The 24,513-nt window shown below is 35.0% G+C and overlaps 1 protein-coding gene, 1 non-coding gene and 1 pseudogene across 9 annotated transcripts in view; all 3 read right to left on the reverse strand.

Moving 5' to 3' along the window:
- CCSER2 (coiled-coil serine rich protein 2) overlaps window positions 1-24,513 on the reverse strand; it is a 199,710-nt gene that overhangs the window by 118,722 nt on the left and 56,475 nt on the right. The window contains exon 1 of one of the 8 annotated variants that reach the window (XM_059169728.1): window positions 20,746-20,793. The exons of the other annotated variants lie outside the window; for them this stretch is intronic. The gene's annotated coding sequence lies outside the window, so the exon portion shown is untranslated. Of the gene's footprint in view, window positions 1-20,745; window positions 20,794-24,513 lie in introns of those variants that run through there. 8 annotated transcript variants of the gene reach the window in all.
- On the reverse strand, window positions 7,849-7,955 carry LOC131831006 (U6 spliceosomal RNA). The gene has a single exon (XR_009353525.1). It is a non-coding gene; the product is annotated as a U6 spliceosomal RNA (small nuclear RNA).
- Window positions 9,797-9,902, reverse strand: LOC131830895 (U4 spliceosomal RNA; annotated as a pseudogene).

The following is a 24,513-nucleotide window of genomic DNA, read 5'->3' on the forward strand; positions in this document are numbered from 1 at the left end:
CCAGGCATGCCAAATACTTCCTTCAATACCTATTAGTAATAAACTTCTCTATTGCAATTTCCTTTGTTCTCTTTTACTGAAGTAGGGTTCACCATCCAACACTCCAGGGCTCTACTTTACAAATGGTAATTGAACAAGGTTGCAAGAGCCCTCCAAGGGTACTTGTCTTCCCAGAAACAGTTTCTTTACAGTATGGTAATGGCTCAACTACCATGAAAGCACGATGGATGGATATCTAAGTCTTGGCATGTCAGAGAAAATCTAAAACAAAATCAAGTCAGAGAAAATCTAAAGAATAAACAAATATGGTCTCTAGAACATGGAAGAGGAAAATACCTTCTACATAAACAGTATGCTAAGGGCAAGGAATCAAAAAGCATAATCTACTCTAAGTGCAAGTATAAAAAAATAAGTTTATTTTTAAAAGACAAAAAGTAAATACTTAGACTTTGCAGGCCCACAGACAAAATCAGTATACTACATAGGTACTTACAGAATCATTTAAAGTATAATCACCTAAAATGTAAAAAAAACCTTTTTCAGGCTGTGAAAAAACAAGGTGGTTCGCCAGATGTAGCTGGCTTATATGACAGAGTTTACTGACCTGCTCAATGCAGATAAATGCAAGTAGTTTGTTAATACTTGTTATGGACTATTTGTATTTTCCCAAAGTTCTTATACTGAAGCCCTAGCCCACAATATGAGTCTATGTGGAGGTAGGGTCTCCAGGGGTAATTTGTTCTAGTCAGTCAGAGTCAGGATAGTGGGAACCCTATGATGGGATTAATGTCCTTATAAAGAAGAGAAAGAAATCGGAGCACACACTCTTTCTCTCCCACCATGTGAGTATATAGTAAAAAGGTGGCTATCTGGAAGCAAGGAAAGGGGTCTGTCTTCATCAGGGAATGAATCTGCCAACACGTTGATCTTGGACTTCCAGCCTCCAAAACTGAAATAAATGTCTGCTGTTTAAGCCACTCAGTCTACAGTGTTTTGTTATAGTAGCCCTAGGTGACTAAGACAACACTCAGAGAAGTAGATCTATACCATGAACAACTATTTAGGTCATATTAAGGCGTCTAGACTTTATGTCAATGAAAGAGGTATGACTGATAAGTTTTCACAAGTGGTAAATTGAAATTTACATTAAAGAAATATTCTGGTTGCTGTGTTCAAAATGAATTTAAATAGGAAATAAAAAGCAGTTTGTGGCTATTGCAGAAGCCATGTGACATGATGGTGGCCTGGCATTAATCAGTGTCAGTGAGAATGAAGGATAAGCAGTTACAAAACATACTGAGGAGTCAGGATCTATAAAACAAAATCTCACTGAGCAGTAAGGAAGGAGCCACAAATAACTCCTTGGTTCCTGGCTTGAGAAACGCATGGATAATTCCTATTCACTGAAATAAAGTATAAAAAAAAAGAAAACCAAAACCGGTAAGAGCTAAAAGAATTAATACCTAATTTTAGAACCTGGTAATTTTGATATGTTTGCTGCATCTTTGGAAGACATGTTCAGCAGGGGACAATATATGTGAGATGGGCAAGAGATTTGAGGTGTGGGTCTCAGCACCTCAGAGATGACATACAAAGCCGAATAAGGAGTTGAAGACTGGATTCTAACATCTGTCTTAAACAATGTTCCCTTATTCATCTTTATAGGAGATCTATGCTTCTCAGAGTTATATCAGAGATATTACTGAGACCTTTCAGTAAGGAAGCAGGCAAAAGAGAGGAAGTAAAAAAAAAAAAAAAAAAAATTTGATCTATTGTAATTTTTCTCTACCAGCTTAGAAATCTGTCATCTACACAGGTAAGAATTATTATAGAAAGGAAAAAAAAAAAAACATGCAGCATGGAGACTGGTTAACGTGGGAAAGAGTTTCTGTTCCATATTTGTTATGCCAGGATCCCCTAACTGGCAAGCCAGGACTTCTTGACAGCCAACATCCACATGTACCTGTTTAAGTTGGGAGATCATCTAATAAGACCATTAGCTGGGAGTATGACAAAAAAAACCTTAAATCTGTATATTCTGGTTCCCAGAGGTTTCCCACAAGCCTCATTGGAATTAAAACTCTGAATACATATTAGCAGAATCATCATAGAATTTCCTTGACCTCTGAGAATACTTTTCCATCAAATACAGCAAGCTGGTAGGCCAGTTCTTTCTTCCATGCATCCCTCTTTCACTAATAAATTGAAGAAAGCCTTCACGTTTCTGACAAATGAACAGCACTATCTATTTTAATTATCATGCAGTAAAATTATCTTTTTCTTATTGTACAGTTTATGAATTTTAAAATACATATTATTTTGTGTAAGCACCAATACACTTAGGACAAAAATAGTCTCTTCACCTGAAAAAATCTTCCTTGTACTATCCAGCTACAGTTACACCCACCACCCACTCATATCCCCAACAATGATCCATTCTCCAACTCTACAGCTATGTCTTTTAAGAATGTCATATAAATGGAATCAGAGTTTGCAACCCTTTTAGACTGGCTTCCTACATTCACCTAAGTCGAGGCACCTGGGTTTCTCAGACAGTTAAGTGTCTATTATTTGGCTTAGGTCATAATCCCAGAGTCCTGGGATTGAGTCCCGCACTCAGTTCCTTGCTTGGCGGAGAACCTACTTTTCCCTTGCCTCCTGCTCCCCCTGGTTGTACTTCACCTCCCTCTCTCTCTCTCTATCTCTCTGTCTCTCTCTCTGACAAATAAATAAATAAAATCTTTAAAAAAAAAGAAAAAAGAATCACCTAAGTCACTGAATATATCAATAATTCATTACATTTTATTGTTGAGTGGTATTCCTTTGCATGGATGTACCAGTTTGTGTATCCATGTACTCACTGAAGGACATTTTTGGGGTTTTCCAGTTTCTAGCTGTTATAAATAAAACTATGACAAACATTCATGCACAGGTTTTTGTGTGAATATAAACTTCCATGCCCAGGAGTAGTGGGACTGCTGGGTGACACAGTAAATATGTTTAAATTCTTAAGAAACGTCTAAGCCATTTCTGAGTTGCTGTATGGTTCTGCACTCTAGTTGTCAGTGAGACTGGCCTTTTCCATATGGCCCTCTATAGCCTGACTGCAAATCTGAAGAGAGTAGATCTCGTTCCCAAATTAGAACCTCAGTACCTGTTTCCAAAAAGCTCAGCGAAGACCTTATTCCAAAAAATTGTTTCTCTGTTCTAACCTGTCTGGGGTTACCTGAGTGACTGACACAAAATGTATGTGTTTGTTTTGCCTAGTTTGGAATTCACACAGTGTAGAAAAGTAATGGGCATTGCTCAAAACCACTGGGAGACAGACAATCCACAATCATCCTGGAACAAAATATTACAGTTGATAAACATAAATGAATAGTGAAGCCACAAAAAAAAAAAAGTCCACAGTAGGATGCATTCTCAGTAAAGGCATAAGAGCACCCAAAGCTTTCAACTCTACATGATCTCTAGGCTCAGAAAAAGTAGTAAGTGAAGGTTAAGGCAGAGTTGTAAATCATCAAGCTATGCACTGAAGGAGTACCCAAAAAAGGAGCCAAAATGCAAAGATGAAAAGATAACAAGTTTTTTTTAAATTTTGACTTTGAGAATTTTTTACTCTCCTGCTTTGAATTCTTCCTTCTTTCTCTGTCACCCTCCCTTCCTCTTTCCCTCCTTCCTTTCTCTCTTACTCTCACTCTCCTTCTCTCCTCCTTTTGTCTCTTTTGTTTATTTTTGGCATTTAAGGAAATCCCTGCCTAAAACACAGCTAAAGTAATACAAATTTCTCAGACTAAACATGATGAGCAAAAAGACTTTACAAAAATAGTTTTAAAAAATTACTTAAAAAGCAAACACCTAGAGCCTACAAGCAAGTAACAAAACAAACCCTAAGGAGAGTGCAGAATATGATTTCCAGTATTGCCACATTAAAATATTCAAAATGTCTATTTTTCAATAAAAACTTAGGGTCATGCAAAGAAAGTATCATCCAGTTACAGAAAAAGAAAAAGTAATAACAGAAATGATCCCTGATGAAGCTCAAACAATTGAACTTTGTCTATTGACAGCCTTTAAAACAACTGTCTTTGATATATTCAAAGAACTCAAGAAAACCATAAGCAAAGAATATTTAAACAAGTACAGAACATGGGTAAAGAAGCAATATAAAAAACAAACAAATTCTGCAGTTAAAGTATGACAAATGAAAAATTCACTAAAACTCCTGAGTATACATCCACAATAACTGAAAGCAGGATCTCAAAGAGATATATATACACCCACATTCACTGCAGTATTAGTTATAAGTCAAGAGGTGGAAACAATCCAAATGTCCATCAAAAGATGAATGGGTAAATGTGGTATATACATATAATGCATTATTATTCTCCTTTAAAAAGAAGAAAAGCTTATGACATGCAACAACACAGATGAACCTTGAGGACACTTTGCTAAGTGACATAGGCCAGTCACAAAATGACAATACTGCATGATTCCACATATATGAAGTATCTAGAATAGTCAAACTCATAGACACAGAAAGTAAAATAGTGGTTATTAGGGACTGGGAGGAGAGGGAAAAGGAGAAAAGGAACCTCACTGAATACAGAGGTTCAATTATGCAAGATAAAAAAGTTCTAAATATCTGTTCTACAACAATAGTTAATGCTACTGAACTATACTTTAAAATAGCTGAAATGGTAAATTTTATGTAATTTTTTACAATTAAAAATTAAGAAAGAAAAAACAATTAAGAATTAACACTTAAGAATTAAGAAATGATATAGTTGTGAACCCACATTTTCACCTACCTACTTGATGCCAGTATTGTGATAAGCGTTTCAAATACATATACATTATCTTGATTTGGTCCTCATGAAAAAAAAAAAAAATCACAAGACTTTCAATAACAGATTTGAACAAAGAGAAGAAAGAATCAACAAATCTGAAGATTTGTCCATTGCAATTATTCAGGCTACATAGAAGAAAGAAAAACAATAAAATAAATAAAATTTATTTTATAAACAAAAGGCCTGACCAGAACCACGATTAGATACCACTTCATACCAGTCAGAATGGCTAAAATTAACAAGTCAGAAAACAACAGATGTTGGCCAGGATGCAGAGAAATGGGAACCTTCTTACACTCAGGTGGGAATGCAAACTGGTGTAGCTACTCTAGAAAATAGTATGGAGGTTCCTCAAAAACTTAAAAACAGAACTACCCTACAACCCAGCAATTGCACTAACAGGTATTTATCCAAAGGATACAAACACAGTGACTTGAAGGAGCACATATACCCCAATGTTTATAGCAACAATGTCCACAACAGTCAAAATATATAAAGAGCCCAGATTGACAGATGAATGGATAAAGATGATGTGGTAAATATGTATAATAATACACACACACACACACACACACACACACACATATATATATATATATATATATATTACTCAGCCATCAAAAAGAATGAAGTCTTGCCATTTGCAATGATGGAGATGGAACTAGAGGTTATTATGCTAAGCAAAATTAAGTCAGAGAAAGAAAAATACTGTATGATTTAACTTATATGTGGAACTTAAGAAACAAAACAGATAAAGGGGAAGGGAAGGAAAAATAAAATAAGATTAAAACAGACAGGGAGGCAAACCATAAGAGACTCTTAACATAGGAAACCGAGGCTTGCTGGAGGAGAGGTAGGTAGAAGGATGCAATAACTGGCTGATGGGCATCAAGGAAGGCACTTGATAGAATAAGCACTGGGTGTTATATGCAACTGATAATGAATCACTAAATTCCACCCCTGAAATAATACCCTATATGTTAACTTAACTGAATTGAAATAAAAAAATTTGTTAAAAGCCTGTCAAGGTATTCCAACATATGCATGATTAAAAACTTCAGAAAAAGAATGAAAAACAGGGACGCCTGGGTGGCTCAGTTGGTTAAGCGGATGCCTTCGGCTCAGGTCATGATCCCAGCGTCCTGGGATCGAGTCCTACATTGGGCTCCTTGCTCAGCAGGAGCCTGCTCCTCCCTCTGCCTCTGCCTGCCTCTCTGTCTGCATGTGCTCGCTAGCTCTCTCTCCCTTTATCCCTGACAAATAAATAAATAAAATCTTAAAAAAAAAAAAAAAAAAAGAATGAAAAACAGGCAGAAAGAATATCTGAAAAAATAATAGACAAAAATTTCTCAAATTTGAAAAAAGATAAGGATTTACACATTGAAGAAACAAACTGAATTACAAGAAGAATAAATGCAGACAGCATACCAATTTGAATTATATTCAAATTGTCAAAAGCCAAAGAAAAGATGTAAAGCACCAAGAGAAAAGCAAGGCACTGTATGCTAGGGATCCACAGTAAGATGAAAAGCCAAGTTCTCATCACAAAGCATGGAGGCCAGAAGCCTATGGGATTACCTGTTTAAATTAAAGCACTAAAAGAACACTCAACCAAGAATTCTCTATCCAGGAAAACTACCCTTCAAAAATAAAGGAGAAATTAAGAGATTACCAAATAAAAACAAAACCAAAAAACTGAGATTATAACTAGTGAACTTGCCTTATAAAAAATTCTAAGGGGATTCATTCAAACACAAATACATTAAAAAAAAGAATTATATGTTAATGTGTACACAATGTATTAAGATGTAATTCATGACAATAACATGAAAAAAAGGAAAAAATTGTATAGAAACAGAGTTTTTGTATACAACTGAAGCTAAGTTTGTATCAATCCAAACTATGTTGTAAATTCAGGATTTTCATTGTAATTCCTAGGTAACCAAAAAAATATTTTAGATATAAACATTTGAAAAATTAGACAAGAATCAGAATGGTATATTGCAAAAAATCAATTAAATTCAAAAAAGCAGCAAGTGAAGAAATAAGAAAAAGTATAAGACATGCACAAAAAATAGCAAAATGAGATAATGAAATCATTCCTTATCAAATCATATCCTTATCTGTGACTACTATAAATGGAAATAGGTTAAATATCACAAATGGCAGAGTGGTTTAAAAAAAAAATCAAACTATATAGTAACCTTAGACTCACACTGCATCCAAAGACACATATATGTTAAAAGTAAATGTGCAAACAGGAACCAGAAGATAGCTGGGTGGCCATACTAGTAGCAGACAAAATACTTTAAGTCAAAAATTATTATAAGAAACAACAAAGGATATTATATATTGATAACAGGTGAATTAACCAGAAGATATAACAATTATAGACATGTGCATACCAATCAACAGAGCAAAATATATGCAGCAAAGACTGACAAATTTGAAGGAAGAAATAAAGAGAGGTCTACAGTAATACCTGGAAATGTCAATATTATGCTTTCAATAATGAACAGATTATCTGGATAAAACCAATTGGACCTGTAAGATAAGTATACATATAGGTACAAACACAGATACATGATATTTAAGTATATACAACACATAATATAGATTTATATTTATAAATATTATATTACATAAATATATAATTGCATAGTATATAAACATAAATATATGATCACATTTATATTACACATTACATGTTATATATAAAAATACAAACATATATGTACACATATACACACAAAATAAAAAAATTTACCCCACAAAAGCAGCACGTACATTTCTCTTATGTGCCTGGGGCATATTCTCCAAGATATAACATGTTATTCACAAAATAATTCTCAACAATAAACTGAAATCACAAGAAAATCTTCTTGGTCCAAATGTAATGAAATTACAAATCATAACAGAAAAGACCTGGAAAATTCACATATATGGAAACTGAACAATGCATTTTTAAAGAACTTTGCAATAGTTTTATATTTTTAATAAAAATATGGAATGCTTCACAAATTTGCATGTCATCCTTGCCTGCGAGCTATGTTGATCTTGCCCAAATTGTTTCAATTTTAGTATATGTGCTGCTGAAGTTAGAACTGAACAACACATTCTTAATCAACTGATCAAAGAAAAACCACAGGAAAAATCAGAAAACAGAGAAAAATCAGAGCAAAAATACAACATACCAGAGAACTTATAAAATGGAGCAAAAACCGTATTCAGAGTGAAATTTTTTGCAGCAAATGCCTATCTTAAAAAGAGAAGAAAAATCTAAAACCCAATAATCTAACTACAGCTTATGGAACCAGAAAAATAACAGAAAACTAAACCTCAAAGTTAACAGAGGAAAATAAAATAAAGATCATGCAGAAAAAAAAATACAATAGAAAACAGAAAAACTAATGAAACCAAAAGCTGGTGATATATTTATCACAAATATGACAAACCATTAACTATACTGACAAAGAAAAAAAGAAAGACAAAACTATAAAATAACTAAAATCAGAAGCAAAAATGGGGACATTACTACCAATGTTACTAAAACAAAAAGGATTTTAAGAGAGTATTATGAAAAATCTGAACAACAGTACACAAATTAGACAATTAAGATAGATGGACAAATTTGTAGATGCATAGAAATTACCAAAATGACTCAAGGAAAAAAATAGAAAATCTGGACAAACTTAAAACAAGAGACATGATCAGTAATCCACAAACTTCCCCCCACAACAACAACAACAACAACAAACTCTACCATATCAGATGGCTTAACTGGTGAACTCTGCCAAAAATTTAAAGAATTAGCATCATTCCTTTCCAAACTCTTCAAAAAAATACAACACTTCCTAACTCATTCTATGAACCCAAAATTACCCTGATACAAATGCCAAACACTACAAGAAAAGAAAACTACAAACCAATATCCTTTTGATATGGATATAAAGATATAATATACTAATAAATTCAACCAATCAGCATAATAAAAAGATTATACAACTGGGAGTTATCCCAGGAATACAAAGATAATTCCACATGTAAAAATCAATGTAATATACTGCATTTATAGAAGGAAAGAAAATAACCACATCACCTCAATTAATACAGAAATAGCATTCAACAGAATTCATCATCTTTTCATAACAAAAATATTCAGAAAAGTAGAAATATAGAGGAACTTTCTCAACATGATAAAGGACCTTTATAAAAAACCGACACCTAATACTCGCTAGAAAAAGACTGAAAGTTTATTTCCCTAAAATCAGAAGCAAAACAAGGATGTACACTTTCACCATTGCTATTCAACAATGTACTGGAGGTTCTAGCCAGACAATTAAACAAGAAAATTAAATAAAGAAGCATTTGAATTGGTAAAGAAGTAAACTATTTTTTTTCACAGATAACATGATTTTACTTTTTCAATACTGTTTTGACATTTGGGGCACCATAGGATGATACATATATATATGTATCATCCCAAAGAATCCACAAAAGAACTATGGAGCTAATAATAAACTCAGGAAAGTAGCGAGGTTAAAATATAAACACTGAAAATTCAGTTACTTTTTTTCTATACACCAAAAGGAACAATAAAAATTTTTAAGAAAAACAATTCCATTAACAATGGCATCCAAAAAAAAAGTCTAGAATAAATTTAACCAAGGAGATAAAAGACTTATATGCTGAAAAGTACAAAATATTGCTGAAAGAAACTAAAAAAGACCTAGATAAATGAAAAGACACTTTGTGTTCATAAACTATAAGAATTAATGTTGTTAAAATGTCTACTAATCAAAGTAATCTATATTTTCAATGAAACCTTTCAAAATTTGAATGGCCTTTGTTGTAGAAATGAAAAAAATGATTCTAAAATTCAAATGAAAGTGTGAGGCACCTCAAATACCAAGAGCACTGAAAAAGTACAACATACTTGGAAGACTCATACTTCTTGGTTTCAAAACTTATCTTTGTGATGAAATGATCAATTAGCAATAATCACGCCTCGGATAAACCTAATTGGTTACGATACTGCCACTGCGCAAAGCTTGTGATGAAATAATCAAAAACATGTGATTACATATTACTACAGTATTCAAAACAGTACACTACTGACAAACTGACAGACATACAGATCCACAGAACAGGACTGAAAGAACCGAAATAAATGTATACATCTCTGGCCAACTGATTTTTGACAAGAGTGCCGCTATCACTTTCAACTTAAAGGATGATCAGAATCATGGCCTTTTTTCATTTATATCCCTATTCACCTACTCCTCTTCCCAAATAGGATTAATCTGAGTGAGTCTTACATATCATCATTATTTATGTGATATAATAATGCAATATAAAATATTCCTGCTCAGTGGAGAGCCTGCTTCTCCCTCTCACTCTGCTGCTCCCCTTGCTTGTGCTATCTCTGTCAAATAAATAAATAAAAACTTAAAAAAAAAGAATAAACAGATCAATGGAACAAAACAAGGCTCAGAAGTAGACCCACACAAGTATACTCAACTAACTCGGACAAAGGGGAAGGAGAGAGAGTTCAACGTAGTAGAAAAGACAATCTTTTCATAGTGCTGCAACTCTTAGACAAAATTATATGCAAAAAAAAAAAAAAATTAACACAAATGCAAGTATTAAACAGAAATTAACTCAAAATGGATCATAGACCAAAATGTGAAGTATAAGATTATAAAACTTTATTTTAAATATTTTATTTATTTATTTATTTGACACAGAGAGAGAGAAGGAGAGAGCATGGCGGGGGGGAGGGAGGTGCAGCAGGCAGAGGGAGAGGGAGAAGCAAGCTTCCTGGCTGAACAGGGAGCCTGATGCAGGGCTTGATCCCAGGACCCTGGGATAATGACCTGAGCCAAAGGCAGATGCTTAACCAACTAAGCCATCCAGGTTAGCCAAGATTATAAAACTTCTTAAAGTAGAAAACCTACATGACCTTGGGTTTAATAATGATTTGTTAATTATAATACCAATAGCATTATCTTTGAAAGAAAACACTGATAATTTGGAATTTATTTAAAACTTCTGCTCTGTGCACTGGGTATTATATGCAAATAATGAATCATGGAACATTACATCAAAAACTAATGATGTACTTGTATGATGACTAACATAACATAATTTTTAAAAAAGCTTCTGGGAGCACCTGGGTGGCTCAGTGGGTTAAAGCCTCTGCCTTCGGCTCGTGTCATGATCCCAGGGTCCTGGGATCAAGCCCTCATCGGGCTCTCTGCTTAGCAGGGAGCCTGCTTCCTCCTCTCTCTCTTTCTGCCTGTCTCTCTGCCTACTTGTGATCTCTGCCTGTCAAATAAATAAATAAAATCTTAAAAAAAAAAAAAAGAGTTACAGATTAGTACTTTAAAAAAAAAAAGCTTCTACTCTGTGAAATACTGTAGAACACTATATCTGATTAAAAAATTTATATGCAAAATATACAATAAGAAAACAAATCAATTAAAAAATGGGCAATAGATCTAAAGTGACGCTTCACCAAAGACATACAGATGACAAGCATATGAAAAGATGCTCAACATTATTAGGGAATTGCAAATTTAAAAACAATGAGATACCACTGTACACCTAATAAAATCTCTAAAATCCAAAACAATGACAATACCATCTGCTGGTAAGAATGCAGAGCAACTGGAACTCTCACTCACTGTTAGTGGGAATGCAAAATGGTACAAGGACTTTGCAGAATAATTTGGCAGTTTTTTTTGAACAAGGCTTTTAACATAGCCTTACACATGGGTGAACAACTGCACTCTTTGATATTTTCCCATATGATTTAAAGAAACATCTATTCACAGAAATACCTGTATATGGATATTTATGGCAGCTTTACTGATAATAGCCAAAAACGGGAAGCAACCAAAATTTCCTTTGATAGATGAATGGGTAAACGAACCATGGTACATCCAAAGTAATATTATTTCCCAATTTAAAAAATGAGGTATCAAGTCACAAAAAGACATGGATGAATCTCAAATGCATATTGCTAAATGAAAGAAGCCAGTATGAAAAAGCTATATACTGTATGATTTTAATTATATAGCATTCTTTAGAAGGCAAAACTATAGAGATATATCGGTGTTTGCTGGGGGCTCACTGGGGAAACCAATAAATAGATGAAGTATAGGGAACATTTCAAGATGGTGAAACTACTCTTTATGACACTGTAACGGTGAATACAAAACATTAAGCATTTATTGAAATCCACTAAACTTCGCAGCACAAAGAGTAAATTTAATGAATGCAAATTTGTTTAAAAAGCTTTTAGGAAATCAGGGTCCTTGGAGGGAGTGCAGAATGTGTCAAAAGTCTAAATGTATTTATTATACATGTATGAAACAAACTCACTGAAGAGGATGAGTGGTACAAGGTGATGACCCAAGTAACTTCAGAAATGAAAGGAGTCTAAGACTAAAGGCTAAGAAATTCTATAAGCAATGTATTCTAGTTGATAAAGGTGCTTCCTATTGAGGTACAATTAATAATGCTGAAATGACTATAAATATATACTGGAATTGAACAATTACATAAATAAATGTCTGATAAAAAGCAGTTTTCTTCCTCTTAGAGTGGGAGACTACAAACAAACAAGGGGAAAAAGCAAAAATGATGCATTTGGTAATGGGTTAGAATTGGACACATCAATATGTGAACTCATGTTTAGCTCAAAATATAAATGGTTACATATAGAAATATTTACAGATACGTGTATATACACAGGTTATATACACACATATATGTGTATATACACACAAATATCTCCTCTTTCAGCTGACAAAATCTAGAACCAAAACCCTGGCTGCCACACACCACTAACACACTTTTCCAATTAGAAAGTAAGGCTTTTCGGGGTACCTGGGTGGTTTAGTTGGTTGAGTGTCCCGACTCTTGATTTCAGCTCAGGTCATGATCGCAGGGTCATGAGATCAAGCCCCACATTGGGCTCCACACTCAGCAGAGTCTACTTGAGATTCTCTGCCTCTCTCTCTGCCCCTCCCCCTACTCATGCACACATTGTCTCTCTAAAATAAATAAATCTTAAAAAAAAAAAAAACAAAAGTAAGACTCTTTGGAGAAGGGGGCTGATTCTAAGACTGAGGCAGAAAATACACAAAATGAGTCTAGAGCATCGTACAATGCCAGAAAAATTTTTAAAAAAAAAAGGTACCCAAAACCAAAATAACAACAACAAAATACAATGATAGGGTTATGGATTAGAACCAAAAATATAAAATATGTTAGGTCCATACTGATATAAAGAAATGATGGAATAAATAAATGAGGAATAAGACAAACCCCTTTCCATCTTGCATGAGAAATCCAAATAATTTATACAGAGATACCCTACACTTAATGAGGTGGGTTATAACTAGCTATTCCTTAAGTGTGGGATGCCCAAAGTGGTATTTCCCAAGAGTACAGTACAGAAAGAGAGAAGAAAAGGAAAACTTTGCTGTGGAGAAACCTGAGAAACACTATCTCAAGCCAGGGTCAACAGCAACAATGATAAGTCATACTGACAGTATGTATCCTTGCTATGATGTGATGAGAATGCACTTGAACTCTGTGGTCTTCTGCTCAGTCCAATCATAAGGAAAGCATGAAACAAATCCCAGTTGGGAAACATTCTAGAAAATATGACTAGGAGTACTCTTCAAAACTGCCAAGGCCATCGAAATCAAGGAAAGTCCAAGACACCATCACGGCCAAGAAAAGTCTAAGACATGACGACTACTTATAATACAGTATGCTGTATGGAATCCTAGAACAGAAGAAGGGGAAAACTGAGAATATCTAAATAATATGGACTCTAAGTAATAAGATACCAATATTGGTTCATTATTGTGGCAAATATGCTATATTAATGTAATATACTAATAATAGGGGAAACTGGATGTGGGGATAGATAGGTACACTTTATACTACCTTTGCAATAATTCTGTGATTCTAAAACTCAAAACTGATGAATTACTGAACTCTACATGTGAAACTAATCCTGTACTATATGTTGGCTAATTGAATTTAAATAAAAAAAATCTAAAACTCAAAAGTTTACTAAAAATTGAACACTTACTAGGATCTTAATAATATTAAGAAATGACTTAATTTTTTAGAGGTACAGAAATGAAATTTAGTTATGTCTGAACAAGAGTCCTTACCTATAAGCAAAACATTGAGAAATAAATAATTTTTAAGGCATAGTGAAATAGCTACATATAAATGTACAACTGTACATTTACATATAAAAACTTTATGGGTGTGTGGGTGGCTCAGTCAGTTAAGCATCTGCCTTTGGCTCAGGTCATAATCTCAGGGTTCTGGGATCCAGGCCTGTGTCAGGCTCCCTGTCCAGCAGGAAGTCAGCTTCTCCCTCTCCCTCTGCCTCTTCCCCCTTGCTCATGCTCTTTTTCTCTGTATCTCTCTCTCTCTAATAAATAAATAAATATTTTATATTACATTATTATATCACATAAATCATGATGGTATGTAAGACTCACTCAAATTAATCCTATTTGGGAAAAGGAGTGTGTGAATAGGGATATAAATGAAAAAAGGCAATGATTCTGATCATCCTTTAATAACTGGTATAGTGAACCACCTTGATTCTTCTCTCTAGGTTTGAATAGGTATGAAATTTTCTATAAAAAATTAAGTAACTGCCTGATTTAAAAACTTAACAGAAAGGGCCAGATGATAGACTCTAAGAAATCTCTCAGAAAGACAAAGGACATAATAATATTAATAATAATAGTAAAAGAAGAATGAACAGAAATAGAAAAATAGGAGAGAATAGAAGCTGATAAGCTCATGTGAGACATAACAACTATTAGAAATTCTAGGAATAGGGCACAGAAACGATGGAAGGGATAAAATAATTTAAAAAAAGAAAAGAAAAATTTCCAGATTTGAAAAGGATAATGGATCAAACTCCTCATTTTAGAAGGCTTCAAAAATTTTTGTTTGATTATCTCATAGATACCTAAAACATAGTGAGTAAAAATAAATACAGACTAACACTCAGCCCCAGTAACTTCCAATCCAGAATTCTTCCTTATCTCTCACTCCCATTGAGTGAGATTGAAAAATCCCTGCTCACAGAAATTTCAGAAATTTCAGCATTGCTATAAGACTCTACCTGAGTCTTAAAGGCTGAGGCAGTTAGTCTAACCACAAAGAAAACTCAAATAGCCAGATGCGATGACAGTGACCAAGTTTAAATAAGCTTATAAAATATCACTACAATACAAACATTTTACAGAAGAAATTTCCTTAAAATAGAGCTTGTTCCCAGACCAAGAGAACAGAACAAGGCTCTTCCGACACGTCTACACAAATCCTTTACAAAGAATACCCTATGACACAAAAATCTTAAAAAAAAAAAAAAAAAAAAAAAAAAATTGGGGCACCTGGGTGGCTCAGTGTTTGGTTAAAGCCTTTGCCTTCAGCTCAGGTCATGATCCCAGGGGCCCGGGATCAAGCCCCATGTCAGGCTCTCTGCTCTGCGGGGTGTCTGCTTCCTCCTCTCTCTCTCTCTGCCTGCCTCTTTGCCTACTTGTAATTTCTCTCTCTCTCTGTCAAATAAATTTTTTTAAAAATCTTAAAAAAAAAAATTAAATGACCATTCATCACTGCATTCCCTGTGAATTATGTAACTAGAAAAAGAAGACTTTGTCTATATCTCAATGCTTTATAAATTTCTCTTTTGCTCTCAAGAAACACTCATCTTAGATTTTCCTGCATTCTTCCCAGGAACAAACCTACTTTAATACCCAGAACACCTTATAAAAATAAACACAGTATATAAGGTCACAAATCTAAGAGCTCCAGAAGAAGAAATGACTACTCACTGTTTCATTTAGGGATCTCCATGCTGAAATTATTATTTCTCACAAAATATTTTAAGAATTCTACTGCAGTAAAAAATAGGAATTTCAGAGAAAAGAAATAATTTTCCTGATAAAGAGAAAATGCCTGGTATAATCCCTGTGAATATGTTAGGTTACACAGCAAAAGAGGAATTAAGGTTGCAGGTGGAATGACGGCTGCTACTCAGCTGACCTTAAAATAGGGATTTTATCCTGGATTATCCAGGTGGGCCCACTGTAATTACTCTTTAGAGTACAAGAGGGAGGCAGCAGAGAGGCAGAGAAGGATGGTCAAAGAGATGTAGTGTTGCTGGGTTTAACGACAGAGGAAGTGGAGAGGTGGTCATAATTCAAGGGCAGCTGCTTGAAACTGGAAAAAGGGGGTGGGGAGGATTCTCCCCTAGAGCGTCCAAAAAGAATACAGCCCTGCTGACACCTTGATTTTTAGACCACTGAGACCTGTATCTGACTTCTCACCTTTAGAACTATAAGGTAATAAACATGGGATGTTTTAAGGTACTAGGTTTGTGGTAATTTGTTAAAACAGCAAAAGAAATCAAATATATTGTTTTTTAAAATTCTATAATAAGACTTATTTCTGTTTCTTCTGTTTTAATTCCAATTCTACCCCTATTGCCTGAAAACTTTACAGTTTAAGTATCTATTCCCTTATTTCTAGGATATTTCTCAGTGGGACTGAGAGAAAGGCCAACACATAAGCAAGAGAGAAAGGCCAGCACATAAGCTGAAAAGGAAGCAGAGAAGAGTCAGTGTGTGACCATGTGTGGAACTTCTACTGGCAGTAGGTTTAACTGTCTCTGCCCTGCCGGTCCTGTAATACGTTGTAGCTTCAGCAAAAAACCCAAGTCAAGTTCTGCTTGACTTGACTTAGACCTTTTTTTCTTTTTTTCAGGTTTAAAAATAAAGATATTTAGGGCTGCCTAAGTGGCTCAGTTGGTTAAGCAACTGCCTTCGGCTCAGGTCATGATCCCGGAGTCCCAGGATCGAGCCCCACATTGGGCCCCCCGCTCACGGGGAGTCTACTTCTCCCTCTGATCTTCTCTCATTCTCTCTCACTCTCTTTTTCTACAAAAAAAATTCTTTAAAAAATAAAATAAAATAAAGGTATTTTTTTTAAATTAGAAACATCTGCAGTACCCCCACTGCAAGTGAGACTGGTTTCACAAATTTAGTTTGACAAGTTATTAAAGAAAGAAACAAATAGAAAAAGAAACACAAAACAACAAAAACAAATTTCAGAGGGAAAATCAAATCTATAATTGGTACAACATGCTATCTAAAATACCCAATTTTGAAAGAAATAAAGACTGGTCCATATTTTAGGAGAATAATTGTCCATAGAATTGTCCATAGAATTTGGAAGTTTCTAAATGTTCTCATATGTTGCTTAATAAACAATAGACAAATACTTCAAAACAGCTACTATATTAAAAAAAGTAAAGGAAAGCACACTTTTAAAAAAATTAAGGGAAGTATGTAAACAATAGAGATAAATTCCATGCAAATTTTAGGATTATTTGCTCCAGCTCTTTGAAAAATACCAGTGGAATTTTGATCAGAATGGCATTAAAGGTATAGATTGCTCTAGGCAGTATAGACATTCTAACAATGTTTATTCTTCCGATCCAAGAGCATGAAATGATCTTCCATCTTTTTGTGTCTTCTTCGATTTCTTTCATGAGTATTCTGTAGTTCCTAGAGTACAGATCCTTTACCTCTTTGGTTAAGTTTATTCCCAGGTATTTTATGGTTCTTGGTGCTATAGTAAGTGGAATCAATTCTCTAATTTCCCTTTCTGTATTTTTATTGTTAGTGTATAAGAAAGCCACTGATTTCTGTACATTGACTGTATCCTGCCACGTACTGAATTGCTGTATGAGTTCTAGTAGTTTGGGGTGGAGTCTTTTGGGTTTTACATATAAAGTATCATGTCATCTGCGAAGAGAGAGAGTTTGACTTCTTCACTGCTAATTTGGATACCTTTTATTTCTCTTTGTTGTCTGATTGCTGTTGCTAGGACTTCTAATACTATGTTGAACAAGAGTGGTGAGAGTGGCATCCTTGTCATGTTCCTGATCTCAACGGGAAGGCTGTGAGCTTTTTCCCATTGAGGATGATATTTGTTGTGGGTCTTTCATAGATAAATTTTATGAAGCTCAGGAATGTTCCCTCTATCCCTATACTTGAAGCGTTTTAATCAGGAATGGACGCTGGATTTTGTCAAATGTTTTTTCTGCATCAATTGAGAAGACCATGGATATTTGCAAATGACAGTACAGACAAAAGGTTGATATCCATGATCTATAAAGAACTTCTCAAACTCAACACACACAAAACAGATAATCATATCAAAAAATGGGCAGAAGATATGAACAGACACTTCTCCAAAGACATACAAATGGCTATCAGACACATGAAAAAATGTTCCTCATCACTAACCATCAGGGAGATTAAAATTAAAACCACACTGAGATAACCACCTTATACCAGTTATAATGGCCAAAATTAGCAAGACAGGAAACAAAGTGTGCTAGAGAGGATGTGGAGTAAGGGGAACCCTCTTACACTGTTGGTGGGAATGCAAGTTGGTGCAGCCTCTTTGGAGAAGAGTGTGGAGATTCCTCAAGAAATTAAAAATAGAACTTCCCTATGACCCTGCAATTGCACTCCTGGGTATTTACCCCAAAGATACAGATGTCGTGAAAAGAAGGACCATCTGTACCCCAATGTTTATAGCAGCAATGGCCACCGTCGCCAAACTATGAGCACAAAGAGAAGAGTTCCCCAAAGCCATTGGCTCAGAGAAGGAGAGGGGGTGAATCTCCTGTATTTGCAACCAGTGGGTCTCAGAAACTGGAGTTTCAAAGATCCCCAGACTTGGCTGTGATAGAGACCTGGGGACACTGCCCTACTCCTGAGCAGAAGCAAGCAAATGATCCCAGGCAGGCTGCATAAACTGAGGACTACCTAAGGGGCACAGGGAAAGACAGTTCGTACTTTTTGGAGCACATCTGTGAGAGATGGCATTGTCTCTCCACAGACAAAAGAACCAGCGGGTACCATTTCCCTCTCCTGCCCCTCGGCATAAACCAAATTCAGTAAACAACACAGAACCGATACTGGCTATGTAACCTGCTTACACCAAGTCTGCCCCACTTTGTTCCACTGGTATGGCTTTTCTCAGGCAAGCTGGCTACAACTATAATGGACCCCTCCCCCAGAAGACCAGCACAAACCCTGCATGCGCCACACCTACAGACCATAAAGCTTGCAAAGCTTCAATTCTAGTGGAAAGAGAATAGGGTCTCTTTTAGTAAGCAGACAAAAACACACCTAATTAACACTCACTACTCTGTGGTCAAGTTCCAAACACCCCACAGAGGCAAGGAAAAATTCTGCAGAATTTCTCCTTGACTTAGACCTTTTAAAAATTTCCTTTAGCCTATACAGGTTTCAGATGAGTATTTTAGCCACATTGATTATAATGGCAGGTAGCAGATTTCAGTTAACATGTATGCTTGTTGAGAATTTAGCTGAACTATTCCATCATATTGCTGCCTCAGCATACATTTTTGGCCAAGCTGCCTGCAAAAGCCTTAAACTGACACTAATCCCTTGTACAAGCACAAGCCCTAGATAAAGAGTCCATGGTCACAAGCAAATGTAAGTTCCTTGCTTCCCAACACCTGCCCCTTATGTAGCCCTTAGGAAAAACCCCTGTGAAGCTTCCCAAAACCCTTGCTCTTTATGGTCTGACCGGACAATCCACCTTAGCCCAGGAACCCCAAAGCACTCCACCCACAGACCTTAATAAATGCATGTGCCCCAGTTCCTCTCTCTTTCTGCATGTACCCTGCCTTGACCTTCTGTGTGGTACCTCAAGACAAGGGGTATACTTCCTCCAGGGCCGGTGAGTAGTAAATTTCTTTTATCTTTGTTTCTCTTATGGTCTTTTGGCTCACCATCCAGTACCCTGGGGGCTCTACTTAAAAATGTTGATTTAACCAAATCATAACAATGTTTAGTAAATTGAAATGCCAAATGCATTGGTGATTTAGTGTAGTACCCTTGTAGGATGATGGGAAAATGACTGTATTTAATGCCTCCAACTCCTTCAGTAGTCTGAATTTCCTTCTTTGAGATTCAATTTTCTGTCCTTAAAACCAGTCAAGTTACAGTTCATCAGCGACTGCCCATTTTAGCTGAGCATCAGACTTATTGCACATTACGTCAAATGGAGCTTAATATGCTCTTTTCTAGGCCTAAAGTCAATGTCCGCCCTCTTTCTTGGCCAATTGGTTAACTTTGTATTCATTCTTTGAAACTCAACTCAGACATCACTTCCTCTTCAAAACCTTACACACACACACACACACACACACACACACATACAGTTAACCTTTCCTTCTGCATTATTGAGACCACATGCATACTAATCATAGCATGCATATCACTTATAAAATTAAAGTATGATCATTTATAATCTATCTGCCAATCATACTAGACTTTGTATTCATTAAGGATAAAGACAGCCTTATCCATATCAGTATCTTTAGCACTCAACAGTATGTCTGCAACATAGTAGAAGCTCCATACATAATTACTAAATTAAACTTCAGATTGTAATAAGCAACCTATAAGACATACAGTGAAGAAAATATTGAATTTAAAGGGTCACCACAACTATATTTTATAAATTTAAACTTGTTTTCAAATATAAAATTTACATTAATAGTCAAAAAAGAACCTACTATAATAATTGTATGCAAATGGAAGATTTACTAGTTAGGCAAAAAAATATATAAATTAAAAAAAAAATTAGTTTTCTCATCTCATTTTGTCCCCTTATCTTAAAAACAAGAACAAAAACAAAAACCGAGTTGGATTAAAACCTTCTATGTGTTCAAGTTCTGTATTCTATATCACAGCATAGCTGAAAGTATCAGTATCAGTGTGAAATTTTCATTTACCTATATTAAGACGGTCTCAACTTTCTGTAAGCAGTCCCTCCACTATGACATCCATGCCAATGTCACATTTTTAGTTACTTGTACCTTGCTATTATGACACGTGGTACCTTAGAAACTTACTCTGTAAATAGGTTATGTCACAATATGAATGGAAAAGTACTGGATAGTATTAAACCGTACCTTTAAGTTTTTTTATTTATCTCAAATTAAGTGGCATGTCATCACAGCACACATTTCAACAAGTATATATTGACCCCTTACTTACTGCCAGAAGCCTAAGAGTGATAAGAGAAATCATGAAACATCAAGTCTATTCCAGTATATTCTACATAATAGGAGACTAAAAGCAACCAGACAGACCAGCATAAGATGATAACAACCCACAAAGAACCAGTCAAAGGAGTTTAGATTTGACATTACAAGTAATTGGGAAACCAATAGAAAAAATAACAAGTCAAACCAACAATTTAGGATGATTTTGGCAGAATGAATAGAACCAACAATATTAGTACTTCTAAAGTCAGGAGTAACACTTTTCTCCCCTGCAGTTAACAAATAATTCAATTTTGCCAACTGTACCCACTAAACCTGTTTTCAAAATCACCCACCCCTCTAGATCTCCACTTTGCCACCACTTTAGCCCAAGCCACTACTAACCTTCTTCAGGGACAGTAGCTTCCAGCATCTTGTCTAGCTCCCTTCTAATTCAATTTTCATACAAAGCATTTTTTAAATGAAAATCAAATTATGTCCCTTTCAAGCTTAAAACCCTCCATCAGTTCCCCATTAGTTTTTAGGACAAAGACCCAAATCCTTTGACCTCTGTAAGAGCTCTGTACTTATAACCTCCTCTCTTGCCTCTCCTCCCTTCTGTGTCAGTACTCAAGCTATAGTAAGTAGCCTTCTCCTAGTTCCTCAAATATTGCATAATCCTATCCTGCCTCAAGGCCTTTTCATATGCTGTTTACTAAAACAGGTAACATCCTTGCAACTACAAATGCCCTTTTAACCCTAGGGCAACTTAGCTTAAATATCATTTCCAAAAAATGCCTTACCTGACATCCACACTAGACCAGGTTTTCCAATAACATACTTTCATACTTTGTAGTTCTCCTCTGTAGAACTTTCCCCACTTATTAAGAGAAGATAGTTACTAAGTTAGCTAAATAGTTCAACTACATCAGCCTCATTAGGACACAAGCACCACTAAAGTGAAAGGTATAGCTGCCTAATCAATGTATCGTCAACATCTTGCACAAAACAGTCACTTAAATATGTTGAATGGATTGACAGATGACTTCCACCAAAGGCCAGATAAAGAATGGTGCTAGAATAACAATGAAAGAGCTTACACAGATTTATACTGAGTTTAAAAAATTAATTTCTGAATCTTTAAATTATCTGTAGTGTTCTAATGCAGGAGTCAATGAACTTTTTCAAAAGACCAAATAGTAGGGGCACTTGGCAGCTTAGTCAAGTAAGCACCTGACTCTTGATTTCAACTCTGGTCATGATCTCAGGGTCCTGGGATCAAGCCCCATATTGGGCTCCACCCTTCTCAGCATGGAGTCTGCTTGTCCTCCCCCCCCCCTCATAAATAAATAAATAAAATTCTTTAAAAAGACCAAATAGTAAATATTTTAGGCTTTTGGGCAATATGGTCTCTGATACAACTATTCAATCCTTCCACAGCAGCATGAAAGCAGCCACAGACTATATATAAATGAAAAGGTATGGTCATACTACAATAAAACTTTATTTACAAAAACAGGTTGGCAGCCTGCAGCTACAGCTTTGCTGGCCCCTATTAATATATCCCAAAGAAAAAGGAGGCAGAAGTTAAACAAATGTAAAAAATAAAACTGCTATTTCATTATAAACTCATAAAGAAGCTTTTATTGAGATGCAATTCAAACTTTGCCCCAAACTTCTAACTCAAAATGGGTTAACATGTATTAATTAAAAGCACACATGGAATCTTCCCTTAATGGTCAGAATTAAGTATATCGCCTCTCTTAATCTGGATCATAAATTTCTGTTGAGGCAGCAACTCTTTCTTTATTCATATGTATTTCTTAGTAACTAGAGTACAGATCATACAGTGGAAATTTAAAACACATGCTGAAGAAATGAATGATCCATAGATTAGCCTTCCCCTTTTCATTCTTCTAGTCTACTACAGTTTGGTGCAGAGATAAGAGGAGAAGCGATTAATCTGTATGTTTTGATTTTCAAAAAAGGTATTCTCCAGTAAGACTGAAAAGGAACAATTTTACAAAAGGCAGACATTTAATAACATGGAGAAAACAGAATACAACAGTAAACATCACCTTCTTTATCTTAAAGAAGAAACCCAGTATAAATTTATGGTGCCACATCATACAGTAGAGACAATAAGCAAACTGGGAGCCAGTTTATTCCAAATTTTAATTCCTCTGTGTCTCTTAAGTGAAAATGTGACTTAACTTTTCTACACTTCACTATCCTTATCTATAAAATGAATGAGTAAGAGTAAATGACCTCTATGTCAATTCTATAGTGCCTAATTTTTCTATATATGAAAGACTCTACATAGTACATTGCCAAGTGGATGAATGGAAACAAATGAAAAATCTCATAAAACTGAATAGTGAAGGTGGGAAAGGGTAATATACAATCTCCACTGAGATAGGTATGACCAATAGATCTAAAATGGAAATTCGGAGTAAATGTATAAATTTCCAAAGTATATATAGGTCCAGTGTCCAAGAAAACAAAAGCTGGGAGTTACAAAGTAACGCCATCCTCCTTTAATTTAAAATTAAAGTTCATAGCAAAGCAAACCTAGCATGCTGAACAGATACATCTCAACAGAAACACAACAGAAATGTAGGATGATTAAAATAATCAAAGCAGTGAAAACAGTCCACAGGGACAAGACAAAAATGAACATATAACAAAAAATCCTTTTACCTCAGTCAGAAGAAATCCAGATCTGTAGTTATTTTAGGCAGCTATTGATGTAAGGCAATCGATAATATCAAACAAATACACTTATCATGTGCACTGTTAGTAAATAAAGACATTATACTTTGTAATCAACACTGCTAATTAGTGTTACACTTTATAATACTGGACACTATTTTCAAGTCAGTGTCTATAAATAATTTTTCTTAAAAATTGAATTAAAAATATCTAAATCTTAACAGACCAATGATTCCATCATCCCTTTAGTTGCTTTTCTTAGAAATCAGTCATCTTTAAAGTCCATGCCAATTTATAGAAAATACACACACATACACACAAGCTGCTGTAAGTTATTTCCAGTTATTGGAAGATATCAAATTTAAGAGTAAAAATATTCAAATATCTCCAGATAATAAAACCTATGATTAGCTACAGCGATGACAAATCTTCGTGAAGACCACGTCAATAACTATGTCATCAGTTTAGAATAACTTAAATTGAAAAAAATGAGTTTGGCTAAACTGTGTTTAAAATTTACTATTTTATTTTTAGTACTAGAGCTAAATTTGTCAACCTCAAAAGAATTTCTTTAAATGAATAATCGTATTATTAAAAAAAAAACTCTATGTCTCTAGTTATACTAGGCAGAACAATGGTCACCTCAAAGATGTCCATACCTTAATCACTGGAACCTGTGAATATGTTAGGTTACATGGCAAAGAAGAATTAAGGCTACGAATGAATTAAGATTGCTAATGTGATGGGACGCCTGGATGGCTCAGTGGGTTAAAACCTCTGCCTTAGGCTCAGGTCATGATCCCA

Source organism: Mustela lutreola, chromosome 4, assembly GCF_030435805.1.
Source record: "Mustela lutreola isolate mMusLut2 chromosome 4, mMusLut2.pri, whole genome shotgun sequence".
Classification (NCBI taxonomy): Eukaryota; Metazoa; Chordata; class Mammalia; order Carnivora; family Mustelidae; genus Mustela; species Mustela lutreola.